The 18,687-nt window shown below is 40.7% G+C and overlaps 1 protein-coding gene across 1 annotated transcript in view; it reads right to left on the bottom strand.

Moving 5' to 3' along the window:
- RIN2 (Ras and Rab interactor 2) overlaps positions 1-18,687 on the bottom strand; it is a 222,022-nt gene that overhangs the window by 163,528 nt on the left and 39,807 nt on the right. The window contains exon 2 of the mRNA XM_042980975.1: positions 12,870-12,993. The gene's annotated coding sequence lies outside the window, so the exon portion shown is untranslated. The remainder of the gene's footprint in view (positions 1-12,869; positions 12,994-18,687) is intronic.

The raw sequence follows: 18,687 nt of genomic DNA, 5'->3' as shown, positions 1-18,687 counted from the left end.
CTCACCTTTGGACGATCTGAGTTTGAGAAGTGGGTCCCCAAGCTGAGATGACCAAGAGAGAGTTAGAGATACGAGTTTGGAGCTCAGACACACAGTCAGGAAGTAGAGACACTGTAGTGAGTGTGCAGCATGGCCAATGGATGAAATGGATGAAATCTGAGGTATAAAGCCAGAAGATTCCTCTAGACAAGCACTGCCCATACCGCCTGCAGCAACATTCTGGGACCAGCTCACACCATGTCCAATTAGTCCCCGAAATTAAGTTCTATGAAATGTGTAAAATGTGAAATAAATAAAAGGGTAGAGAAAATAAACATTATTTGACTCACATGGAAACAAATTCTTCCTCATCGTAAGAGCCAGAAGGGACAAGACAATTAAAACTAAACACTGCAGCAGGAATGGAAACAGAAACAAAAAGGGTTTATGAATATCAGTTTATCAGAGCTGCCCTGGATTGCTTGGTTGTTGGTGGAGGGGACCTGTCAGGTCCCCACTACCTCCAACTGCAGAATAGTGATCCATGGGGATCACCACTGAAACCACTCAATTTCTTTCTAGCTCTAGGCTCATCAAAGGCACCTTTTGAAAAAGTAGTATATTTTCCTTGGCCTTCACATTCCAAAACAGCAGGGAGTATTCCAGTTTCTCCACCAGGCACTAGCTCCCAGGGTGGAGCAGTATCCGGGCACCGTGGTTTACAGGAAACCACGCTCTGAATCCAATTAGGAGAAACAACCTATGGCCTGGGCCTCCCCTTGTGGCTGACTGAGTTTTTGTGCCTGTGAAAGATTTCTGAGCAACGTTCAGGCTAGCTAGTTTATCCATGACATTAGCAACAAATAGGCCCTCCGGACCAACAAATATGGCTCTCTGGACTTGTCGTAAGTCGCAACATCTCAGAGTGCTGTTAGTATGAGGGGGAAGTGAAGAAAGAGATCACTGTGTGGATGGCACATGGCAGACTTCCTCTCTTCCTGACATCACAGACACTGGTGATCAGGTGTGGTGATATATCCCAATGGGGTACCTCAGAACCCTTTCCAACGCAGCACCCCAAGCCTTCAGGTAGAGGTTACTCCAAACTGATTCTGTCAGTGAAAAAAGTGAGGCTTTTCAAAGGCTAAGTAACCTCTCCAAGGTCTTGCAGCTGGCCAGTGTCAGAGCTGGTGTTGAACATGGCTCTCCTTGACTGTCTCAACAGCATGTCAACACTCACCTTCTAATTCCAAGTTGGAAGGTCACTATGTTCTGTATTCTCCCAGAGCTTCCAGATGATCAACATGACAGGGAAGAGTGGAATATCCAAACAAGAACTCTGTCGTCTCAGTGAGATAGAACTGGCAATACTTTTTTATAGCAAAGGTTAAGGAGTTATAGTTCTCTGTGTTCATCTAATATTTGGTCAGGATTTTTGTTTGTGTGACCCAGTTCTGATTACAGGTCAACCATGTCTAACCCTTATGTGGGTGCACTGTTTTCTGCTGTATGTCCACTTCTACTTCTCCATGCTAACAGACTTATAAGAAGCCTAAGTCCTAGCAAGGCAAAAGTAGTTTCCCAATGCTACCCAGGGCTCAGCCCAGAAATTGACTTTCTGACACCTTGCTCAGCCTATCTACCTGGTTAACCATTTGTCCCTGCTCTTCAACTGGTCTAGTTCCTTAAACTTGAAGAGGCTACTCTGATTAAAAAAAGTTAAAGAGTTCTTCTGACTGCATAGATAGCAAGCTAAGCACCCTAAGATTAGGTGGTATTCAGATGGAGGTAAGATCACAACTGTATTTTATGGATAGGTGATTACAAGCTGTCGATCAGCAATGCTAAATGCAAGTTGAAACCTAAAGACCATAATTGATATGATTAAGGTAGGACTTTAGAAATGTCTTTGTAAGTCTGACCTATGAAGAAAAATCTTTTGGCTTGAAACTTTCTGCCATTAGACCCAAGTGGGTTAGACAAGAATATATTTGAGATAAATGAATCAGTTCCAGCTTTTTCAAAACTGCATCAATATATTAAGATTCAACCCATCCACAAACACTATATGTGTGCCACAGTGCAAGGGGCTGTGACCAACTCTTAATGTCTGTTTCCTGAGACAGAAGTGTGCCTGATAATTTTCTGAACCTAATGAGGCATCTGTCTTTTGTAATATCCAACTTGCTTGTATATTACATTGTAAAGATGAAACCACAGACCCGCAAACTGACGCCCTATTACTTCCCCAAAGGAAGATGCTACAGAAACTTTAATCTTCCTCCATATGACACAGTTGTTGGAGTAGATGCTGACCACGGGCACGCAAGGTGCCTTGCTCGATGGTGACTAATCAATTTCCCAGAAGACTCTGTGGGGTAGTGAGCTCCGGAGGAAATAGATGGCAATGAATCACAGTGCTCAGGAGTGGAAAATGTAATGTGATTCCCATTAACTAAAAGAAAAGGTTGAGGGAGAAAAAAACAACTAAAAATTAAAACCACACACACACTCACACATCAGCAAATACCACGCTGAGCATGTCAGTATAACTTCTGCTTTTTCAAAGTCCAAAGAAGGCAGAAGAGGGCACATTTTCAAAACAAAGCCCAATACATCTACTTGGGGAAAAACGGAACTAGTATAGTGCATAAAGTAGTTACATGAAAATAAATGGATTATTTTTAGTGAAGTTGGTATTTGTTATAAGAAAAAAGGAGCCAATATGTTATTTTTTATTCCATCACAAATAGTCCTTTAGACACCTTCTTTATTTTTTGTTGAATACTATAAAACTCTAAAATGTTAACTTTTGCTTAGAGCATTCTTTATCTCTGTAGATAAAATTCCTACCTCATTACTATAAGCATTCTCTGGAGTAGCATCATTCAATTTTTCAGTAATGAGTTACCTAGGAATACAAAATAAGGGAGTAGAAGTTGGGCTCCTTAAGAATCCAATCAATAAGCAAGTAAAAAAATAAACAAACAAAAAACAAGCCTCGAAGCTGTTGAAATCAATCACTTTGAAACAATGGAAATTATTAGAAACAATGAGTAGGGCCATAGAGCTTTGATTTAATGTACAAGCCAATGACTAATCCATGCGGGCACAAATTTTGAGTTTCTTTGTCGGTGCTTAACTGGATAAGTATGCATCTGAATTGGTTAGTTACAAGAAAACATGACCAAGTTTACAAAACATAAAATGGAGATCATATTTGGATAAGATTTGGTTTATTCCAGCACCAGAGATGGCCAAATAGATTTTGAAATCAGTATGAGCCAGAAACTGAACAACTTGACAGTATGAGGCAGGAAGATTTGGGGTAAGGGTCTTGAGTGGGGGTGTTGTGTGACCCCACTAGTTATTTGTTATGATCTAAGTGGTGGTATTACGAAATAAAATGTCACCTCTTTCGGAAAGTGGCACCAATCAGTGAAAAGGAGCACCGAGGTGGGAGAAGGGCAGAGGGCAGGAAGGATCACCCCTCACATACCATACACACAGGCATCTGTTCTGGGGAGCTGGGCCTCCAGGAAATAGCCTGGGTCATGCCTTCAAATCCGTTATCGTTGTCTGAATTTTCCAAGTTTGGGAGTTTTCTTGGGCCAAGCTAACTAAGTGGCTGAAATCTCCACTTTATGTTTTGTTGTGTGAACTCCTAGAAACACCTTTGTGCTCCCATTTGCCAGTAAAAACAAAACAAAACAAGGTCAGAAACAGCATTTTGGGCTCAGATGTTTTGGTCCCTGCATCTTTCATTTAATGCTACCATTGTTTACTTTGATCTAACTAGTAGCAAAATTTACAATTTACCAAGACTCGAAGGGATTATTAATCATTTCAAATTACCAATCAGGAAAGCATTTTATAAACACTCCTGGTTTTTTGTAATTTGTTTATCTTGTATTTCCAAATATCAAAATTCCTAACATGTTAAGAAACCACACCCCCAGATAATAAAGACTATGTTTTATTTTCCAGTTGATTTTTTTCAATATTTTTGGTTAAAAACTAGGATACAAACAAGTGATCTGATTAACCAAGTAAAATTCAAATCTACTGTTTTACTGTAAATTTAGAATAACCTTTTTATTACAAAAGCAATACAAGTTTGTTATAGGAAAATTTGAAAATAAATTCTAAAATGAATAAATAGATTTAAACAATTAGATCTATTAATCCTCTGTAGTCCATCCTTCCAGAATTTTCATGACTCCATCCGTCTCTACCTCCTCACTGTATTTTGTTTCATTTTGTAATGTTTAGTATAACCTGGAATATGTTGTGTATTTACTTGCTTATATATTGTCTAATTCTCCCAGGAGTGTGAGAATCTCAGAGCAGAGGACTTTGTCACACTGGTTCACTACCAACACCCTCTGGCCTCACAAAGTGTCTGATGCATTGTAGGATTTCCTAAAGATTCGATGAATGAATGAAAGAATGAATAATTGGTACGCATTAAATATTTGAAAACCTGAAAGCCATTAAGTCAAGGAGATGGCATGCGGACCGCCGTTATCTCTGTTCCATCTCATTGTTCTTTATACTCCATCTGCTATTAGGTAACTAGCTTATTCATTTCTGCTTGAACTTTGTAAATTTAGCTACAGGCATATATTTAGTTCACTTTCGTTATATGAGAAAATGTAGAAGAAATAGCAGATTTGGCAGGAAGTGAAAGAGAGGCAACTCCACAGACCCGCTGGCTGTGCACAGTGTCAACGCGGAGAAGATGTGAATGGGGGCGCCACTGGGGAACACGCTGGCGCCCTGAAGCAAGTGCTTGTGCCCATGGGCGAACCAGCTCGGCTCACTCCTCTGCTCCCCAGGTCTGAATCTATCTACATTGGCAGTAGGACACACAGCCAAGTGCCTGACCTTACCATATGCGGAGGGAAAAGGCTGAGGAAGATGACCTCTGCAGGGACTGAAAAAAAGAAAGATTATAACGAGCCCTTTCATGTTTTGCTTTATCCAACATCTGGACATTTTTTAAATCACCAATTTCCCATTCACAGAGAAAAAGTAGTTGAGGAAGTATATTTTGATTTAATAAAGATCCACTGTGTCCTAGGGGCGCCTGGGTGGCTCAGTCGGTTAAGCGTCAGACTTCCCCTGAGGTCATGATGTAGGGGTCTGTGAGTTCCAGCCCCGTGTTGGGCTCTGTGCTGACAGCTCAGAGCCTGGAGCCTGTTTCAGATTCTGTGTCTCCTTCTCTCTGACCCTCCCCCGTTCATGCTCTGCCTCTCTCTGTCTCAAAAAAAATAAACATTTAAACAAATTTTTAAAAATAAAAAATAAATAAAGATCCACTGTGTCCTTACCAATGACACTTCTTGGCAAAAGATCAAAAATCTGATCTCGCCCTTCCTTTTATTTCTTTTACTGAGGATGTAACACCACAAGACAATTCCTGAGTGTACCATTCTGACGGGACACGGGGACAATGATGGAGGCAGGGATTTTTTTTTTTTAACTTTCTCTTTGGAAATAATTTTGACCTTACAGAAAAAAATTACAACAGTCCAGAACCCTTCTTAATCAATAAGAAAACAAAGAAAAATGAGAAAAGATTTGAATAGACATTTCCCCAGAGAAGATATATGAATGGCAAATAAAGTATGGCAAATAAAGTTTCATTAGGAAACGATAAAACACCATTACACTTCTATCAAAATGACTAACCTCGGGGCACTTGGGTGGCTCAGTTGCTTAAGCATCTAACTTCGGCTCAGATCATGATCTCACAGTTTGTGAGTCCCAGCCCCACATTGGGCTCTCTGCTGTCAGCACAGAACCTGCTTCAGATCCTCTGCCCTTCTGTCTGCCCCTCCCCCAGACTCTCTCTCTCTCATTCTCAAAAATAAATGAATATTACAATTTTTTAATTAAAAAAAAAAGAATGACTAACCTCAGAAAGATGGACAATACCAGTTGTTGGTAAGGATATAGAAAAACTGGATCCCTCATACATTGTGGGAATGCAATAAAATGATACAGTCTCTTTGGAAAACAGTGTGGCAGTTTCTTAAAAAACTAAACATATTCTTACCATATAACCCAGAAATTTCACTGGTTAAGTACCTACCCAAGAGAAATTAAAATATATGTCCACATAAAGACTGCATGTGGATGTTCATTACTGCATTATTTGCAATAATAAAACAAAAAAACAAACCAAATTTCTATCAACTGTAGAATGGATAAACAAAAAGGTGATATATCCATACAATGAAATACTATTCCACAGTAAAAAAGGGAACAAACTATTGACATATGCTATGATGTGAATAATTTTAATAACATATGCTAAGTGAAAGTAGTCAGACACAAAGTCCAAATATTATATGGTTCCATTTACATGAAATTTCTAGAAAATTGTATGTATTTACCCAAACACTCATATTTGTAGACTTAAAATGGGTGAATTTTATGACATGTAAATTATAAACCAATGTTTTCATGAAAGCATATTCTAGGGGCACCTGAGTGGCTTAGTTGGTTAAGCATCCAACTCTTGATTTTGGTTCAGGTCATGATCTTGCAGTCGTGGGAACTGATCCCCATGTTGGGCTCCGTGCCGAACATGGAGTCTGCTTCAGATTCTCTCTCTCTCCCTCTGCCCCTCTCCCCCACTCTAGCTTTCTCTCTCTGTCAAATTAAAAAACAAAAAAAGGTAGCATATTCTACACATATTGTTCTGCACTGTGCTTTCTTTCTAGCCAAAACTATAACTTGAATAGAGTTTCATGTCAGCACATTAACTCTCCCTCTTTTGGTAATGGTTGTATAGTGTTTCATTGTATGTCTGTGCCAAATGTAAATAAATTAAATAACCATCCAAACGAATGCTCACCATTCAGTCTAAAGGCCTTCACGGTATTTAGCCTCTGCTGTGCTCAGTTTCAAAAGCTACAAATTCCTTCCTTCCATTCCCCCAAATCTCTGGAGTGCCCTATAGCAGATGCCAATAGCGCCTCACCATGTCCCCTCAGCACCTACCACTTCCACAGCTGTCTAGGGTTTTCACAGCAAGTACCAGTGGCACTCTTTCTGAAGACTCTGACAGCAGCAGGCTTGACTCACCCATGAGTGGACCAGAAGACCAGTGAGTCACTGGCCCTTGAAATGTTTCTCACCAGTGATGGATGGGAATTGGTGAATAAAATACCCCAGCAACCTCACTCCTTGGTGAAGCAACTCTGAGTTGAGGTCGAATACTCTCCCAGAGCTCGCCTGCAGGATGGAGCCCCACTTGCCCACAGTGGTAATCTGCCCATTAACACAACTGCTTTCCCTTCCCTGTCTCAATTACCCACCCCCACCATCCTTCCCACCAAGAAGTGACACTTAGTAATTGGCTCACACATCCGGCACTTTCTGCTCCACCCTTGTGCATTTATAAAAACAGAAACAAACCACTAAGTTCACAGGCATTTTGATTTAGTATTAATGAAGCATATGATTTCATGGGCTAATTAGAATGCTCTGTTGGGACAAAGAAGGTGCCATCGTCAAGACGTTAGCATCAAGGTCTGTGTTCACTTGATTGCTCGGCTGCTACATGGACACAGTAAAAATAACTTATGAGCATTTGCAAAGACGTTTAATCGTTCAAGGCTTAGGTTATTTTTTCAGTAGACCTCCTTTACAGGGCCAAGAACACAACAGTCAAGCCACCCTGAGCATATGCTTTATGACTTACAACTCACAAAAAGCATAAAACGGCAAGTCTTTTCCATGCTAACTTGGAAAAAGTCCTGCAAATTTATGGCTGCAAATTCCAACCAACATAAAAGCTCTGCCTCCTCTCCTTCCAGCCAAGCTGCAGTCGTGCCAGATGAGAGAGCCAAGGCACTGAGAAAAGCAGAGAAATGAGATTTTTACAGGATTCAATCCTTCTCCTGAAATGCAGGAAAATACACCCATCAATATAATTGACAATTTATTCATTCCACTTGCTGCTCTTATCTCATTCTGACAAGCTTGAGCAACTGGCAGGGGCAGATGCCATTTAGGCAGCTGCCCAGGTGGTAACAAGTTGTCACGGTGGGACAGCAGAGCTCAACAGCTCCAGACACTTTGTGAGTCCACACTGAGACTTCATCGTAGGAGATAAGGCAACAATCTCCAGCTGAGGTCTGAGACAGCAAAGAGGTTTCTGGAACCTGAGGGTGTGCAGTTTTAAAGAACCATTTCATCTCCCATTAATTGGAAATTAGAATATTGTTAAAGATTTGGGACTTTGCCCAAAGTGATAACGAAAACTGGCATTGGTAAAACTTTTAAATTTCACATTGTATTTGCACACTTTAGCACCTGACAGAGGAAACACAGTAGAGTGCCTTACTGATCCTAAGCCACGGCCAGTAGCAGAAGCTTCTCCAGTAAAAGCAGAATATACCTCTCTGCCTCTGACCTTGGGTTTGGCTGTGTGACTTGCTTTAGTCAATAAGGTAATATAGAAAGGTCTATTAAGAGGCCTCTTGGGTTTCCACCTGCACCCCTATGCTTCTGTCACGGTCACACACAGAGTTTCCATTGAGTACCAGCTGCCCACAAGCCTGACATAGAATATGCTCAGGTGCAGCAGGCCTGAGCCTAGACCTCAGCCAAGAGAGGCCAAGCCCAGCTGGACCTATGCCAGAAGCAGAGCCACCCAGCTGAGCTCAACCCAGATCAGCCAAACCCCAGCCAACTTTCAGTTGTATGAGCTAAATAAATGCTTATTATGAATTTTCCACTGAGGTTGGGGGCGGTATGCTGCACTGTGACTGGGACAGCTGATGCGGAGAACACAGGGGAAGTATAGGAAGCCAAGGGGAGTAATGCACAATAGCTTTTCCCGGTTTCCTTCCCTGGACAAATGGGTGGCAACACACAGGATAGAGTGATGAAATTCACAATTACTTTAAAAAGATCCCCATGATTTCTCCAAGAATACCCCAGCTTCCATGTCCTTTGGTGGGATGATTCCAAGATCTATCCTACACTGTCTCCCACAGATCCCCAGCGGGATTAAGCCCCAGTTTCTCAGTGTCACCCACTCATGGTCCATCTTGATGGCCTTCCCCCTTCTCAGTTCCACCCCTCTCCTTCCCTGTCTGAGCATCAATGCCCATATAAATATTTGCACATGATTCTTTTTTATATATAATTTTTTAAATGTTTATTTTTGAGAAAGAAAGAGAGACAGTGTGAGCAGGGGAGGGGCGGGAGGGGGGAGAGAGAGAGAATCTGAATCAGGCTCCAGGCTCCCAGATGGCAGCACAGAGCCTGATGCGGGGTTTGAACTCACGAACCATGAGATCATGACCTGAGCCACAGTCAGATGCTTAATGGACTGAGCCACCCAGGTGCCCCAGCACATGAATTCTTGACTCAAGCTAAGCACGGCTCATTTTTACAAATAAAAACTAACATTCATCAAGCACTTGAATGTCCCAGAGACCATGATACACAGATGACTTCACTGCTTTCAGTTTTCTCCTTTGTAAAGCGGGGACAAAAACAGTGCCTCTCTACCTCTCAGGACTGTGTGAGGAAAGAATGTGTTACGTGCCTAGAACAGGACATGATTCACAGTAAGCCATAAAGAAATGTTACTATTTTCAAGCAAGACTCGCTTTTCTTTATTACTATCGGGCTTCTAAGCTGCATCTGCATGTTGGAAAGAACAGGGAGGACTGAGGAAAATACCTAGGAAAAAAGAATGACAAGAAGAGATAAATTCTTCACAAACCACTTTAAATTTCTCAGCCAGCTGATGGCAGCATGAGCCTTTAAACGGTGAGCAGGGAGAGCAACAGAAAGAATGAAGCATTCTCCACTGATTATATGTAATTAGTGAGACTCTGTCACATGGAGGAGAAACCCAAGAATCAGAGAAGATACAAGAGTCCAGGGGAAGACACCAGTCAGGTTGTGCCCTCGGTGTGCTTGGCTAAGGCATGGGAGGCATTTCCAGAGGAACTATTTAGGATGGGCCCAGTAGTAGACTGAGGATTTTGATCTGGTGAGCAGAGACCTAGGTTTGTTCTAGACCCTTCCAAAGCACCCTCTAGGTGCCATGAAATAGGGCACTCAATCCCAGCCCCTGGGGCCTCAGGACTCAGCCGGGGGGGTGGAGAGGGGGTGGAAGGAAATGGATCACCCAGGTAGGATTGAAAATGACCCACTCCTGCTTACCCAGGGGAAGGTGGGGGTCATCCCAAAGATAGCTGCTTACTTGCTCCTTGACAAATTCTCCTCTGGTGATGTCATCCCACCAGCCCTGCCCTTCTGTAGCATGCTCCTCAGACCTGGATCCAAATGAAGGCCAGGCCAAGGGAAGGGAAAGGAGTAAGCCCCATGTTCTCTGATCACACCTGCATGGGGGCCACCATTTCTGTCAAACCTTCAGGCCACATTGGCATCACAGGATTCAGCCAAGTGTGCTAGAGAAGCCATTGCACAGCCCGGATTTGAACCCAGCCTTTGCCACTGCCCAACTGTGATTAAGGGCAAGCTACTTGACCTCTTAGCACTCAGTTTCCCAATCTGTAAAGCAAGGATAATAATGAGCCCACCCTTATAGGGCTATTATGATGATGAAATACGACAATAAATGTTGTGGTAGTTTCAAGGGGCCAAGTGTTCATAAGCTGAAGCCTTCCTGAAATCCCATGGGAACAAAGCGATTAGGTAGACAGATCATTTGACCCTTCTTCTTCCTCTGGGGAGCCCTGCTGGCTCCCCCAAGTTAGACATGAGAGTCACACCTTCATCACCTGCCACCCCCAGCTGGCAATGGGGGAGAAGAGCACAGCAAAAGAAAAGAAAGTCTTTACTACCAACTATTCTCCCTGTGCTCTACTATGCCCGTCCCATCTCAATTCCCCTTTTACAGAGTTAGGCAGGAAGGGAACGGACAGAATGGCCCATGGCTCTTCTATTCTCTCCCCATCTCGGCTTCTTCTTGCTGTCCTCTCTTCTCAGCCTAGTTCCATTTTTCTCGTAAATTATCAACCATACACGTGGGTTCCTTTCTACCATTCTCTATCGTAATGCTGTTAATACCCGCAGTACAATATTAGCATTTCACGTGGTATTGTGGGTTGCAAAGACAGCCACAGTTCTCCACCCTTCCTATAGGCCTGCTCTTTGCAAGACAGCTTTGCAGTTCCTCCCACCAATGGCTGCAGTCTAGTTCTCTCTTCTTGAACCTGGATTGGTCTGTGACCTGCTTTGGCCAAAAGAATCTGGCAGATGCACACTGTGTCATTTCAAGCCCCAGACTCAAGAAGCCACGCATGCTCACTCTCTCGGAGCCCTAACATGCAGGAGGATGAGAGACATGCAGAGCAGAGGGGAGCCATCCCAGGGGAGGCCACCATCACCAACCTGGCAGCTGACTGAAGATGCTCATGTCAGCCCAGCTGAGCCAGCCAGACCAGCAGAACCCCACCTCAGCTGTCAACCTGCAGAGTCCCAAACTAAAAAAAAAAAAAAAGGCTACTATTTTAAGCTACTACATCTTGGGGCTGTTTGTTAAAAATTTTTAATGTTTAGTTTTGAGAGAGAGCACATCATCTGGGAAGGAGCAGAGAGAGAGAGAGAAGAGGATCTGAAGCAGGCTCTGCACTGTCAGCACAGAGCCCGATGTGGGGCTCGAACCCATGAACCATAAGATCATGACCTGAGCTGAAACCAGGAGTCAGATGCTTAACCGACTGAGCCACCCAGGCGCCCCTCGGGGTGGTTTTTTCAGGCAGCAAAAGTTAACTGATGGATTAGGCAATAAAAAATACAATTAAAAAATTAAACTTGTCTAACATTTTACATGCATTTATTTATCCTTAATCATAATAAAAAAAAACCCTCCTATTTTGGTCCTGCTGCCGCCTCCATTATTATTGGAGCTCTGCACCTACTAAGCGTAGGGTAAAATGGTGCACATTCTGGACAATGTAGAGATAAGATTTATTCATAGTTGTCAAGCAGCTGCAGTGGTATGTGTATGACTAGATATAAGGTGAAAGACACAAGTGCCACCATTCCAATGGGCTTCCTCACAAAATGGTGGCTGGTCTCAAAGCAAGCGTTCCTAGAGAATGAGTGATCCAGGTGCAAGCCACGTCATCTTTGATGATCTGGCTTTGAAGTCACTCAGTGTCACTCCCACCACCCTCTCTCTGTCACTGAGTTCCATCCAGACTCCAGGAGAAGGAAAGTAACTTCTGTGCCTGAGGGAGCATGGCAAGGTTCTAAGCAATATTGTTGTGGCCAGTTGGGGGAAATACGATCTGCCAGTGACATATGCTGACATTTCTCTGATGCTAACTCTCTGTCATATGGAAACCTAAGATACTATGAAAAAAAAAAATAGATGAAAAGCAGGGATAGGAAGAGAGGTTGTGGGAAATGTATGAGAAAGGAAGAGAGGGAGCAGAGTAAGGCTTTTATGCTGGGATGGAGCTCCACCATCGCGATGTACTCTCAGTGAGTAACCAGCTTCTTTGTGCTCCCTGGTGGCCCATTTCTAAAATGACAACAACTGTACCTGGCTCATGGTGGTATTGTGAAAATTAAAAGGATTAATCCATTAAAGGGCTTAGAGCCTTGCCTGGCATGTATTTTGTGCTCCATAAAGTAAGTGGCTACAGTTTATGTTCTCCTCAACCACCTTGGTGTTGGTTTGGTCCTGTGGCCAATGCATCATACACCGAATCCCTAAGATTCCTGGAAACAGGTAAGCAGCTGCCCCTGTCAGAGAAGTCACACCCATACCAGCATATCAGAGCTAGAGCACACAACCTCTCCAACTGCATTGTAGAACCTCGGAAGCCAGAAAAATCCCTGGGGTGCCATGCACTGGGTTTTATAATCTCGATATTACATACCCTTCACATCAGCATGCCTCTGTCTTCCTCTTCAGTTCAACCCCAGCCTCCCCAACATCCCGAAGGGCTTGCACATTTTATCTCTTCCAGTAGAAGTTCAGAAGTCCGGATCTCTTATCTCCATCTACAACACACAGAACTGGCCATTTAGAGGGTTGGAAGCATTAAAAAAATACCATGAAAAACTGCACAGCGGATTTGCCTCATTGGTTCTGGAAGGATGCACTCATAGCTGGGAGCCCAGCAAATGGCTTTTCCTTCCTTTTCTGACACTCAGTCCTACTCCTGGGCCTAAAGAAGGACTTTCTGGTGCACCTGGGTGGCTCAGTCAGTGAAGCATAGACTCTCGATTTCATCTCAGGTCATGATCTCATGGTTCATAGAATCTGTGTCAGGATCTGTGCTGACAGTGCAGAGCCTGCTTGGGATTCTCTCTCTCCCTCTATTTCTGCCCCTCTCCTGCTCACATTCTCTCTCTCCCCCGTCTCTAAATAGACATAAAAAAAGGACTTTACCAGAATGTTCTTTAAATCCCTATGCCAATGCTAGAACTCCAAAATACTCTCACTTTAAAAAATGGAGCTAATTACCAACCAAGCTGTCTTCTCTTTCAGTTAAGTGTCATTTTGTTTTCTATTATCCCTTGCATCATATCAGCTTATACAGAGTCATGCAATCTTCCAGTCTGGGACTTTGAAGATGGGACCAGCCTGAATATGAAATTCCAAATTATCTCCATATCTCATTTTTTGTATCAATGCCTTAATCTTTCCAAAATCACCCAAGCACACAAATGTAGTCAAACTGCTCACAAACAAATAGAAACAAAACACAAATATTAGATCAAAGCTCAAGTCCCTTTGACCATCACCACTAACAACTGGAGCCCACATCCTCAGCAGGGGTAGACACTGTTATAAGTTTGGGATTAAATCTTTCCAGATCACTTCTGTGCATTCAAAGATTTAATCTCTCTCTCTCTCTCTTTCTCTCTCTCTCCCACACACATACTTACACATATATATTTCTTTTCTAAATAAATGTTCATTGTGTGTCATCCTACATCCACTTATTCCATGCTCCAGATGTCCTATAAAACTCCCTACATCAGTATAAGAAGACTCTTTCTCTCTCTTTTTGTTTTTTACACTTTGATAATATTTCATAGTTTCAGCTTCTCCATCAGGCTGTGTAACTGGACAGACTCCCTTGCCAGCACGTCCTCCAGGACACTCCTGTGCAGATGCCACATGCATGTCTTCGTTCTCTGGATGTGAGTTAGGCTCTAGCCCGGAACAGCCTCCCTGACCCTCTTCTCACACTTGAGAAGTTTCAGCTCTCAGGCCTCAGGGCAACACATTTGATCTTGAATCCCAGCTGTGTTTCTCAGGCAATTCACTTAACTTGGGTTCCTTCTATGTAAAGTGGGGTGACTGGAATAGCACCTACTTCAAAGGGGTATGCTTGTAAAGTAATCCATGGAAAGCACTGGCCCATTGCAGGTTACTTAGTGAATGCTCAATAAATGTTTGCTGCTACCATTACCAATATCAATGGTCATCATCATGTTTTTTGGGTAACAATTTAAATCTCACTTTCTTTTTTAATTCAGGTTTTTCCCCTGACTCTTATTTCACACTTAGATAAGATTATTGATAAATAGTCCCAATAAGTTTTAAGGGCCATTCACATCACATCACAATGTCTCCTAATCTTTGCTAATAGATATGCAAGAAATAGGGGGTTAATTTACTGGCCCACTGTACTCACAGTGAGCCACACAGTCACACACAGCAGAGGAAGCCAGTGAGTTAAAAAAGGTTATCCTTATAAGGGACAGAAATTCAAGTGCTTCCTCCATTATATTATTTATATTATAATATTAAGTATGTAAACATAAAATAACTAGGTATAAATACCTGATTATCATGATCCTACATAATTATAAAACCCATATACAATTATCAGTCATGTAAGAACACGAATGTAAACCAATACAATTCAAAGTAACAAGATTAATTTAATGTTAATTTGATGATGTCGTTTTGCTAAAACTCACTCTTTCTAACATAAATACAGCAGAGATTCATCTTCTGCTAACATAAGACTAACATAAGAGAATAAATCAACTTGCCTTAAAATTTTAAAAGAAAAATTGTAATAAGAGACAAAGAAGGATACTATAGAATCACAAAAGGAATAATCCACCAAGAAGATATAGCAATTGTAAACATACACCCAACATGGAAGCTCTCAAATATAGAAAACAGTTAATAACAAACTAACAAAATAACAAAGGAAGTAATTAATAGTAATACAATAATAGTAAGGGACTTTAACACCCCACTTACATCAATGGATAGATCATCCAAACAGAAAATCAACAAGGAAACAGTGGCTTTGAATGACACATTGGACCAAATGGATTTAACAGATATATTCAGAACATTCAATCCTACAACAGTAGTATATACACATTTTTTTCAAGTAGGCATGGAACATTCTCCAGGATAAATCATATATTAAGCCACAAAATAAGTCTTAAAAAATTTAAAAAGATCAAAGTCATACCATGCATCTTTTCTGACCACAATGCTATGAAACTAGAAATTTCATATGAAACTATGAGAGAAAAAATCAAAAAAGAGCACAAATACATGGAGTTTAAATTGCAGGCTACTAACCAATGAATGAATGGGTCAACCAAGAAATCAAAGAAGACATAAAAATATTCATGGAGACAAATGAAAACAAAATAATCCAAAATCTTTGGGGTTCAGCAAGAGCTGTTTGAAAAGGGAAATTTACAGCAATACAGGTCTACCTCAAGAAGCAAGAGAAGTCAACCCAACCTTAAACCTAAAGGAGCTAGAAAAACAACAAACAAAACCTAAAACTAGCAGAAGGAAGGAAATAATAAAGATTAGAGCAGAGATACATGAAACAGAAACAAACAAACAAACAAAATCAATGAAACCAGAAGCTGGCTCTTTGAAAAGATCAGCAAAATTGAAAAACCTTTAGCCTCATTTATAAAAACAGAGAGACAGAGAGAGAGAGAGAGAGAGAGAGAGAGAGAGAGGATTCAAATAAATAAGGACTCAAATAAATAAAATTAGAAATGAAAAAGAGAAAGAACAACCAACACCACAGAAATGCAAAGGATTATAAGATAATATTATAAAAAATTATATGCCAACAAATTGGACAACCTGGAAGAAATGGATAAATTCCTAGAAACATATAACCTCCCAAAAGTGAATCAGGAAGAAATATAAAATTTTAACAGACTGATTACCAGCAATGATGTTAAATCAGTAATCAAGACTCACAACAAATCAAAGTCCAGGACCAGATGGTTTGAAAAGAGAACCCAACATTTAAAGAAGAGTCAATACCTATCCTTCTCAAACTATTCCAAAAAATAGAAAAGAAAGGAAAACTTCCACATTTATTCTATGAGGCCAGCATTACCCTGATATCAAAACCAGATGAAGACACCACTAAAAAAGAAAACTACAAGCCAATATCCCTGATGAACATAGATGCAAAAATTCTCAATAAAATACTAGCAAACTGAATCCAACACTATGTTAAAAAAAAATCATTCACCGCAATCAAGTGGGATTTATTCCCAGTTGCAAAGATGGTTCAGTATTTGGAAATCAATCAAGGTGATACATTACATCATTAAGAGAAAGAATAAAAGCCATTTGATCATTTCAATAGGTGCAGAGAAAGCATTTGACAAAGTATAACATCCATTCATGATAAAGACCCTCAACACTCAACAAAGTAGGTTTAGAGGTAACACACCTCAACATAATAAAGGTCATTTATGAGAAACCCACAGCTAACATCATAGTTGATGGTGAAAAACTGAGAGCTTTTCCCCAATAGTCAGGAACAAGATGTCCACTCCCACCGCTGTTATTCAACATAGTATTGAAAGTCCTAGCCACAGCAATCAGACGAGAAGAAGGAGTAAAAGGCATCCAAATTGGTAAGGAAGAAGTAAAGTTTTCACTATTTTCAGATGACATGACACTATATATAGAAAAGTCTGAAGACTCCACCAAAAAACTACTAGAACTGATAAATGAATTCAGTAAGGTTGCAGGGTACAAAATAAATGTATAGAAATCCGTCACATTTCTATACACTAATAATGAAGCAACAGAAAGAGAAATTAAGAAAACAATCCCATTTACAATTACATCAAAAATAATAAGATACCTAGGACTAAACTTAATCAAGGAGGTACTTAATCAAGACTTGTACTCTGAAAACTATAAAAAAAAATGATGTAAGAAATTGAAGATGACACAAAGAAATACAAAAATATTCCATGCTGATGGACTGGAAGAACAAATATTGTTAAAATGTCCATACTACCCAAAACAATCTACAGATTTAATGCAATCTGTATCAAAATACCCACAACATTTTTTCACAGAACTGGAAAAAACAATCCTGAAATTTGTATGGAACCACAAAAGACACAAAATAGCCAAAGCAATCTTGAAAAAGAAAAATAAAGGTGGAGGTATCACAATTCCAGATTTCAAGCTATACTATAAAGCTGTAGTAATCAAAACAGTATGGTACTGGAGCGAAACCAGACACATAGATCCATGGAATAGGATAGAAATCCCAGAAATAAACCCATATATATACGGTCACTTAATCTCTGACAGAGGCAAGAATATGCAAAGGGAAAAAGTCACTTCAACAAATGGTGTTAGGAAAACTTGACAACTACATGCAAAAGAATGAAACTGGACCACTTTCTTACACTATACACAAAAATAAATTCAAAATGTATTAAAGACTTAAGTGTGAGACTTGAAACCATAAGTATCTTAGAAGAGAGCACACTTAGCAACTTCTCTGACATAGGCCATAGCAACTTTTTTTCTAGATAGGTCTCTTGAAGCCAGGGAAACAAAAGCAAACATAAACATTTGGGACTACATCAAAATAAAAAGCTTCTGCACAATAAAGGAAACAATTAAGAAAACTAAAAATGAAATGGGAGAAGATATTTGCAAATAACAAATCTGATAAAGGGTTAGTACCCAAAATATATAAAGAACTTATAAAACTCAACAACCAAAAAGCAAATAATCCATTAAAAAATGGGCTGAAGACATGAACAGATATATTTCCAAAGAAGACATAGAGATGACCAACAGACACGTGAAAAGATGCTCACCATCACTGATCATCAGGGAAATGCAAATCAAAACTACAATGAGGTATTATCTCACACCTGTCAGAATGGCTAAAATAAAAAACACAAGAGATGAGGACTGAGTAATGTATAGAATTGTTGCATCACTATACTGTACACCTGAAAATAATATAACACTGTATGTTAGCTATACTGGAATTAAAATAAAATAAAAAATAAAAAGGGGGTGCCTGGTTGGCTCAGTGGGTAGAACATGTGACTCTTGATCTCAGAGTCATGAGTTCAAACCCCACACTGGGAATAGAACTTACTTCACCAAGAAATAAATAAAAAGTTAAAAAAGAAATTACCTTTAAATGCAGTTTGCTGTGTGGAGAGGCTCGCAGTAGTGAGAAGCGACCCATAAACAGACCACCTGGGGAAACAGCAGACTCTGGGGGCCCATATCATGCTGACTCCAGGCTGTTCACTCACAGAGCGGAATGGTAGGTGGAATGCTCACACAATTCAAATTTTTCCAGTCTCTTTTCCACTCTCTACATTCTCCCTCCACATTTCTGTGTTCTGAACTACTGTGAAGCTTTCCTTTTTTTTTTTTTTAACCCCACTAGACCGCCCTTGTCC

Source organism: Panthera tigris, chromosome A3 (genome assembly GCF_018350195.1).
Source record: "Panthera tigris isolate Pti1 chromosome A3, P.tigris_Pti1_mat1.1, whole genome shotgun sequence".
Taxonomy (NCBI): Eukaryota; Metazoa; Chordata; class Mammalia; order Carnivora; family Felidae; genus Panthera; species Panthera tigris.
This window is presented reverse-complemented; position numbering and strand designations above follow the sequence as displayed.